Raw genomic sequence first — 9,769 nt, forward strand, 5'->3', positions numbered from 1 at the left:
ATGGAGCCCTGGAGCTATGGAGCCCTGGAGCTATGGAAGTATGGAGCTCTGGTGCTATGGAGCTATGGAGCTCTGGTGCTATGGAGCTATGGAGCTATGGAGCTCTGGAGCTATGGAGCTCTGGAGGTATGGAGCTATGGAGCTATGGAGCTCTGGAGGTATGGAGCTATGGAGCTATGGAAGTATGGAGCTCTGGTGCTATGGAGCTATGGAGCTCTGGTGCTATGGAGCTATGGAGCTCTGGTGCTATGAAGCTATGGAGCTATGGAGCTCTGGAAGTATGGAGCTCTGGTGCTATGGAGCTATGGAGCTCTGGTGCTATGGAGCTATGGAGCTCTGGTGCTATGGAGCTCTGGTGCTATGGAGCTCTGGTGCTATGGAGCTATGGAGCTCTGGTGCTATGGAGCTCTGGAGGTATGGAGCTCTGGAGGTATGGAGCTCTGGAGGTATGGAGCTATGGAGCCCTGGAGCTCTGGAGGTATGGAGCTATGGTGCTATGGAGCTCTGAAGCCATGGAGCTCTGGTGCTATGGAGCTATGGAGCTCTGGTGCTATGGAGCTATGGAGCTATGGAGCTCTGGAAGTATGGAGCTCTGGTGCTATGGAGCTATGGAGCTCTGGTGCTATGGAGCTATGGAGCTCTGGTGCTATGGAGCTATGGAGCTCTGGTGCTATGGTGCTATGGAGCTCTGAAGCCATGGAGCTCTGGTGCTATGGAGCTCTGGAGCTCTGGAGGTATGGAGCTCTGGAGGTATGGAGCTCTGGAGGTATGGAGCTATGGAGCCCTGGAGCTCTGGAGGTATGGAGCTATGGTGCTATGGAGCTCTGAAGCCATGGAGCTCTGGTGCTATGGAGCTCTGGAGGTATGGAGCTCTGGAGGTATGGAGCTCTGGAGGTATGGAGCTATGGAGCCCTGGAGCTCTGGAGGTATGGAGCTATGGTGCTATGGAGCTCTGAAGCCATGGAGCTCTGGTGCTATGGAGCTATGGAGCTCTGGTGCTATGGAGCTATGGAGGTATGGAGCCACCAGCCAGCACCCTCCGTGGCTGGATCAATGGAAGTGTTTTAGGTACCAGGCAGCCAAAGGGCCGAGGCCTCACGCTCGACCACGCCGGCGCAGAGTTCCAGCCGCTCGGATAAGCTCTGTCACTCACCCGCCGCGCAGCCACCGGTAACGGGGAAATGTCGCCGCCTTGTGGACACGCCGTTGTAAATGAATGGGCTTTCGCACTTAGTGCAATTTTCGCCAACTCTCTGACTTAGAGCTATGGAAGTATGGAGCTATGGAGCCACCAGCCACCCAGGCTGGAGCTCTGGAGCTCTGGAGGTATGGAGCTCTGGTGCTATGGAAGTATGGAGCTCTGGTGCTATGGAAGTATGGAGCTATGGAGGTATGGAAGTATGGAGCTATGGAAGTATGGAGCTATGGAGCTCTGGAAGTATGGAGCTATGGAGCTCTGGAGGTATGGAGCCCTGGAGCTATGGAGCCCTGGAGCTATGGAAGTATGGAGCTCTGGTGCTATGGAGCTATGGAGCTCTGGTGCTATGGAGCTATGGAGCTATGGAGCTCTGGAGCTATGGAGCTCTGGAGGTATGGAGCTATGGAGCTATGGAGCTCTGGAGGTATGGAGCTATGGAGCTATGGAAGTATGGAGCTCTGGTGCTATGGAGCTATGGAGCTCTGGTGCTATGGAGCTATGGAGCTCTGGTGCTATGGAGCTATGGAGCTCTGGAAGTATGGAGCTCTGGTGCTATGGAGCTATGGAGCTCTGGTGCTATGGAGCTATGGAGCTCTGGTGCTATGGAGCTCTGGTGCTATGGAGCTCTGGTGCTATGGAGCTATGGAGCTCTGGTGCTATGGAGCTCTGGAGGTATGGAGCTCTGGAGGTATGGTGCTCTGGAGGTATGGAGCTATGGAGCCCTGGAGCTCTGGAGGTATGGAGCTATGGTGCTATGGAGCTCTGAAGCCATGGAGCTCTGGTGCTATGGAGCTATGGAGCTCTGGTGCTATGGAGCTATGGAGCTATGGAGCTCTGGAAGTATGGAGCTCTGGTGCTATGGAGCTATGGAGCTCTGGTGCTATGGAGCTATGGAGCTCTGGTGCTATGGAGCTATGGAGCTCTGGTGCTATGGAGCTCTGGTGCTATGGAGCTCTGGTGCTATGGAGCTCTGGAGGTATGGAGCTCTGGAGGTATGGAGCTCTGGAGGTATGGAGCTATGGAGCCCTGGAGCTCTGGAGGTATGGAGCTATGGTGCTATGGAGCTCTGAAGCCATGGAGCTCTGGTGCTATGGAGCTATGGAGCTCTGGTGCTATGGAGCTATGGAGGTATGGAGCCACCAGCCAGCACCCTCCGTGGCTGGATCAATGGAAGTGTTTTAGGTACCAGGCAGCCAAAGGGCCGAGGCCTCACGCTCGACCACGCCGGCGCAGAGTTCCAGCAGCTCGGATAAGCTCTGTCACTCACCCGCCGCGCAGCCACCGGTAACGGGGAAATGTCGCCGCCTTGTGGACACGCCGTTGTAAATGAATGGGCTTTCGCACTTAGTGCAATTTTCGCCAACTCTCTGACTTAGAGCTATGGAAGTATGGAGCTATGGAGCCACCAGCCACCCAGGCTGGAGCTCTGGAGCTCTGGAGGTATGGAGCTCTGGTGCTATGGAAGTATGGAGCTCTGGTGCTATGGAAGTATGGAGCTATGGAGGTATGGAAGTATGGAGCTATGGAAGTATGGAGCTATGGAGCTCTGGAAGTATGGAGCTATGGAGCTCTGGAGGTATGGAGCCCTGGAGCTATGGAGCCCTGGAGCTATGGAAGTATGGAGCTCTGGTGCTATGGAGCTATGGAGCTCTGGTGCTATGGAGCTATGGAGCTATGGAGCTCTGGAGCTATGGAGCTCTGGAGGTATGCAGCTATGGAGCTATGGAGCTCTGGAGGTATGGAGCTATGGAGCTATGGAAGTATGGAGCTCTGGTGCTATGGAGCTATGGAGCTCTGGTGCTATGGAGCTATGGAGCTCTGGTGCTATGGAGCTATGGAGCTATGGAGCTCTGGAAGTATGGAGCTCTGGTGCTATGGAGCTATGGAGCTCTGGTGCTATGGAGCTATGGAGCTCTGGTGCTATGGAGCTATGGAGCTCTGGTGCTATGGAGCTCTGGTGCTATGGAGCTCTGGTGCTATGGAGCTATGGAGCTCTGGTGCTATGGAGCTATGGAGCTCTGGAGGTATGGAGCTCTGGAGGTATGGAGCTCTGGAGGTATGGAGCTATGGAGCCCTGGAGCTCTGGAGGTATGGAGCTATGGTGCTATGGAGCTCTGAAGCCATGGAGCTCTGGTGCTATGGAGCTCTGGAGCTCTGGAGGTATGGAGCTCTGGAGGTATGGAGCTATGGAGCCCTGGAGCTCTGGAGGTATGGAGCTATGGAGCTCTGAAGCCATGGAGCTCTGGTGCTATGGAGCTCTGGAGCTCTGGAGGTATGGAGCTCTGGAGGTATGGAGCTCTGGCCACCAGCCAGCACCCTCCGTGGCTGGATCAATGGAAGTGTTTTAGGTACCAGGCAGCCAAAGGGCCGAGGCCTCACGCTCGACCACGCCGGCGCAGAGTTCCAGCCGCTCGGATAAGCTCTGTCACTCACCCGCCGCGCAGCCACCGGTAACGGGGAAATGTCGCCGCCTTGTGGACACGCCGTTGTAAATGAATGGGCTTTCGCACTTAGTGCAATTTTCGCCAACTCTCTGACTTAGAGCTATGGAAGTATGGAGCTATGGAGCCACCAGCCACCCAGGCTGGAGCTCTGGAGCTCTGGAGGTATGGAGCTCTGGTGCTATGGAAGTATGGAGCTCTGGTGCTATGGAAGTATGGAGCTATGGAGGTATGGAAGTATGGAGCTATGGAAGTATGGAGCTATGGAGCTCTGGAAGTATGGAGCTATGGAGCTCTGGAGGTATGGAGCCCTGGAGCTATGGAGCCCTGGAGCTATGGAAGTATGGAGCTCTGGTGCTATGGAGCTATGGAGCTCTGGTGCTATGGAGCTATGGAGCTATGGAGCTCTGGAGCTATGGAGCTCTGGAGGTATGGAGCTATGGAGCTATGGAGCTCTGGAGGTATGGAGCTATGGAGCTATGGAAGTATGGAGCTCTGGTGCTATGGAGCTATGGAGCTCTGGTGCTATGGAGCTATGGAGCTCTGGTGCTATGGAGCTATGGAGCTATGGAGCTCTGGAAGTATGGAGCTCTGGTGCTATGGAGCTATGGAGCTCTGGTGCTATGGAGCTATGGAGCTCTGGTGCTATGGAGCTATGGAGCTCTGGTGCTATGGAGCTCTGGTGCTATGGAGCTCTGGTGCTATGGAGCTATGGAGCTCTGGTGCTATGGAGCTATGGAGCTCTGGAGGTATGGAGCTCTGGAGGTATGGAGCTCTGGAGGTATGGAGCTATGGAGCCCTGGAGCTCTGGAGGTATGGAGCTATGGTGCTATGGAGCTCTGAAGCCATGGAGCTCTGGTGCTATGGAGCTCTGGAGCTCTGGAGGTATGGAGCTCTGGAGGTATGGAGCTATGGAGCCCTGGAGCTCTGGAGGTATGGAGCTATGGTGCTATGGAGCTCTGAAGCCATGGAGCTCTGGTGCTATGGAGCTCTGGAGCTCTGGAGGTATGGAGCTCTGGAGGTATGGAGCTATGGAGCCCTGGAGCTCTGGAGGTATGGAGCTATGGTGCTATGGAGCTCTGAAGCCATGGAGCTCTGGTGCTATGGAGCTCTGGAGGTATGGAGCTCTGGAGGTATGGAGCTCTGGAGGTATGGAGCTATGGAGCCCTGGAGCTCTGGAGGTATGGAGCTATGGTGCTATGGAGCTCTGAAGCCATGGAGCTCTGGTGCTATGGAGCTCTGGAGGTATGGAGCTCTGGAGGTATGGAGCTCTGGAGGTATGGAGCTATGGAGCCCTGGAGCTCTGGAGGTATGGAGCTATGGTGCTATGGAGCTCTGAAGCCATGGAGCTCTGGTGCTATGGAGCTATGGAGCTCTGGTGCTATGGAGCTATGGAGGTATGGAGCCACCAGCCAGCACCCTCCGTGGCTGGATCAGAGGAAGTGTTTTAGGTACCAGGCAGCCAAAGGGCCGAGGCCTCACGCTCGACCACGCCGGCGCAGAGTTCCAGCCGCTCGGATAAGCTCTGTCACTCACCCGCCGCGCAGCCACCGGTAACGGGGAAATGTCGCCGCCTTGTGGACACGCCGTTGTAAATGAATGGGCTTTCGCACTTAGTGCAATTTTCGCCAACTCTCTGACTGGAGCTATGGAAGTATGGAGCTATGGAGCCACCAGCCACCCAGGCTGGAGCTATGGAGCTCTGGAGGTATGGAGCTCTGGTGCTATGGAAGTATGGAGCTATGGAGCTATGGAAGTATGGAGCTATGGAGCTATGGAGCTCTGGAAGTATGGAGCTATGGAGCTCTGGAGGTATGGAGCTATGGAGCCCTGGAGCCCTGGAGCTATGGAGCCCTGGAGCTATGGAGCTATGGAGCCCTGGAGCTATGGAGCTATGGAGCCCTGGAGCTATGGAGCTATGGAGCTCTGGTGCTATGGAGCTATGGAGCTCTGGTGCTATGGAGCTATGGAGCTCTGGTGCTATGGAGCTATGGAGCTCTGGTGCTATGGAGCTATGGAGCTCTGGAAGTATGGAGCTATGGAGCTCTGGAGGTATGGAGCTATGGAGCTCTGGAGGTATGGAGCTATGGAGCCCTGGAGCTATGGAGCCCTGGAGCTATGGAAGTATGGAGCTCTGGTGCTATGGAGCTATGGAGCTCTGGTGCTATGGAGCTATGGAGCTCTGGAGCTATGGAGCTCTGGAGGTATGGAGCTATGGAGCTCTGGAGGTATGGAGCTATGGAGCTATGGAAGTATGGAGCTCTGGTGCTATGGAGCTATGGAGCTCTGGTGCTATGGAGCTATGGAGCTCTGGTGCTATGGAGCTATGGAGCTATGGAGCTCTGGAAGTATGGAGCTCTGGTGCTATGGAGCTATGGAGCTCTGGTGCTATGGAGCTATGGAGCTCTGGTGCTATGGAGCTATGGAGCTCTGGTGCTATGGAGCTATGGTGCTATGGAGCTCTGGTGCTATGGAGCTATGGAGCTCTGGTGCTATGGAGCTATGGAGCTCTGGAGGTATGGAGCTCTGGAGGTATGGAGCTCTGGAGGTATGGAGCTTTGGAGCCCTGGAGCTCTGGAGGTATGGAGCTATGGTGCTATGGAGCTCTGAAGCCATGGAGCTCTGGTGCTATGGAGCTATGGAGCTCTGGTGCTATGGAGCTATGGAGGTATGGAGCCACCAGCCAGCACCCTCCGTGGCTGGATCAATGGAAGTGTTTTAGGTACCAGGCAGCCAAAGGGCCGAGGCCTCACGCTCGACCACGCCGGCGCAGAGTTCCAGCCGCTCGGATAAGCTCTGTCACTCACCCGCCGCGCAGCCACCGGTAACGGGGAAATGTCGCCGCCTGGCGGACACGCCGTTGTAAATGAATGGGCTTTCGCACTTAGTGCAATTTTCGCCAACTCTCTGACTTAGAGCTATGGAAGTATGGAGCTATGGAGCCACCAGCCACCCAGGCTGGAGCTATGGAGCTCTGGAGGTATGGAGCTCAGGTGCTATGGAAGTATGGAGCTATGGAGCTATGGAAGTATGGAGCTATGGAGCTCTGGAGCTCTGGAAGTATGGAGCTATGGAGCTCTGGAGGTATGGAGCTATGGAGCCCTGGAGCCCTGGAGCTATGGAGCTCTGGTGCTATGGAGGTATGGAGCTCTGGAGGTATGGAGCTCTGGAGGTATGGAGCTATGGAGCTATGGAGCCCTGGAGCTATGGAGCTATGGAGCCCTGGAGCTATGGAGCTATGGAGCCCTGGAGCTATGGAGCTATGGAGCTCTGGTGCTATGGAGCTATGGAGCTCTGGTGCTATGGAGCTATGGAGCTATGGAGCTCTGGTGCTATGGAGCTATGGAGCTCTGGAAGTATGGAGCTATGGAGCTCTGGAGGTATGGAGCTATGGAGCCCTGGAGCTATGGAGCCCTGGAGCTATGGAAGTATGGAGCTCTGGTGCTATGGAGCTATGGAGCTCTGGTGCTATGGAGCTATGGAGCTCTGGAGCTATGGAGCTCTGGAGGTATGGAGCTATGGAGCTATGGAGCTCTGGAGGTATGGAGCTATGGAGCTATGGAAGTATGGAGCTCTGGTGCTATGGAGCTATGGAGCTCTGGTGCTATGGAGCTATGGAGCTCTGGTGCTATGGAGCTATGGAGCTATGGAGCTCTGGAAGTATGGAGCTCTGGTGCTATGGAGCTATGGAGCTCTGGTGCTATGGAGCTATGGAGCTCTGGTGCTATGGAGCTATGGAGCTCTGGTGCTATGGAGCTCTGGAGGTATGGAGCTCTGGAGGTATGGAGCTATGGAGCCCTGGAGCTCTGGAGGTATGGAGCTATGGTGCTATGGAGCTCTGAAGCCATGGAGCTCTGGTGCTATGGAGCTCTGGAGCTCTGGAGGTATGGAGCTCTGGAGGTATGGAGCTATGGAGCCCTGGAGCTCTGGAGGTATGGAGCTATGGTGCTATGGAGCTCTGAAGCCATGGAGCTCTGGTGCTATGGAGCTCTGGAGCTCTGGAGGTATGGAGCTCTGGAGGTATGGAGCTCTGGAGGTATGGAGCTATGGAGCCCTGGAGCTCTGGAGGTATGGAGCTATGGTGCTATGGAGCTCTGAAGCCATGGAGCTCTGGTGCTATGGAGCTCTGGAGGTATGGAGCTCTGGAGGTATGGAGCTCTGGAGGTATGGAGCTATGGAGCCCTGGAGCTCTGGAGGTATGGAGCTATGGTGCTATGGAGCTCTGAAGCCATGGAGCTCTGGTGCTATGGAGCTATGGAGCTCTGGTGCTATGGAGCTATGGAGGTATGGAGCCACCAGCCAGCACCCTCCGTGGCTGGATCAATGGAAGTGTTTTAGGTACCAGGCAGCCAAAGGGCCGAGGCCTCACGCTCGACCACGCCGGCGCAGAGTTCCAGCCGCTCGGATAAGCTCTGTCACTCACCCGCCGCGCAGCCACCGGTAACGGGGAAATGTCGCCGCCTTGTGGACACGCCGTTGTAAATGAATGGGCTTTCGCACTTAGTGCAATTTTCGCCAACTCTCTGACTTAGAGCTATGGAAGTATGGAGCTATGGAGCCACCAGCCACCCAGGCTGGAGCTCTGGAGCTCTGGAGGTATGGAGCTCTGGTGCTATGGAAGTATGGAGCTCTGGTGCTATGGAAGTATGGAGCTATGGAGGTATGGAAGTATGGAGCTATGGAAGTATGGAGCTATGGAGCTCTGGAAGTATGGAGCTATGGAGCTCTGGAGGTATGGAGCCCTGGAGCTATGGAAGTATGGAGCTCTGGTGCTATGGAGCTATGGAGCTCTGGTGCTATGGAGCTATGGAGCTATGGAGCTCTGGAGCTATGGAGCTCTGGAGGTATGGAGCTATGGAGCTATGGAGCTCTGGAGGTATGGAGCTATGGAGCTATGGAAGTATGGAGCTCTGGTGCTATGGAGCTATGGAGCTCTGGTGCTATGGAGCTATGGAGCTCTGGTGCTATGGAGCTATGGAGCTATGGAGCTCTGGAAGTATGGAGCTCTGGTGCTATGGAGCTATGGAGCTCTGGTGCTATGGAGTAATGGAGCTCTGGTGCTATGGAGCTCTGGTGCTATGGAGCTCTGGTGCTATGGAGCTATGGAGCTCTGGTGCTATGGAGCTCTGGAGGTATGGAGCTCTGGAGGTATGGAGCTCTGGAGGTATGGAGCTATGGAGCCCTGGAGCTCTGGAGGTATGGAGCTATGGTGCTATGGAGCTCTGAAGCCATGGAGCTCTGGTGCTATGGAGCTATGGAGCTCTGGTGCTATGGAGCTATGGAGCTATGGAGCTCTGGAAGTATGGAGCTCTGGTGCTATGGAGCTATGGAGCTCTGGTGCTATGGAGCTATGGAGCTCTGGTGCTATGGAGCTATGGAGCTCTGGTGCTATGGAGCTCTGGTGCTATGGAGCTCTGGTGCTATGGAGCTATGGAGCTCTGGTGCTATGGAGCTATGGAGCTCTGGAGGTATGGAGCTCTGGAGGTATGGAGCTCTGGAGGTATGGAGCTATGGAGCCCTGGAGCTCTGGAGGTATGGAGCTATGGTGCTATGGAGCTCTGAAGCCATGGAGCTCTGGTGCTATGGAGCTCTGGAGCTCTGGAGGTATGGAGCTCTGGAGGTATGGAGCTATGGAGCCCTGGAGCTCTGGAGGTATGGAGCTATGGTGCTATGGAGCTCTGAAGCCATGGAGCTCTGGTGCTATGGAGCTCTGGAGCTCTGGAGGTATGGAGCTCTGGAGGTATGGAGCTCTGGAGGTATGGAGCTATGGAGCCCTGGAGCTCTGGAGGTATGGAGCTATGGTGCTATGGAGCTCTGAAGCCATGGAGCTCTGGTGCTATGGAGCTCTGGAGGTATGGAGCTCTGGAGGTATGGAGCTCTGGAGGTATGGAGCTATGGAGCCCTGGAGCTCTGGAGGTATGGAGCTATGGTGCTATGGAGCTCTGAAGCCATGGAGCTCTGGTGCTATGGAGCTCTGGAGGTATGGAGCTCTGGAGGTATGGAGCTCTGGAGGTATGGAGCTATGGAGCCCTGGAGCTCTGGAGGTATGGAGCTATGGTGCTATGGAGCTCTGAAGCCATGGAGCTCTGGTGCTATGGAGCTATGGAGCTCTGGTGCTATGGAGCTATGG

Source organism: Syngnathus leptorhynchus, unplaced genomic scaffold (assembly GCF_054491065.1).
Source record: "Syngnathus leptorhynchus isolate UIUO unplaced genomic scaffold, UIUO_Slep HiC_scaffold_202, whole genome shotgun sequence".
In the NCBI taxonomy this organism is placed as follows: domain Eukaryota; kingdom Metazoa; phylum Chordata; class Actinopteri; order Syngnathiformes; family Syngnathidae; genus Syngnathus; species Syngnathus leptorhynchus.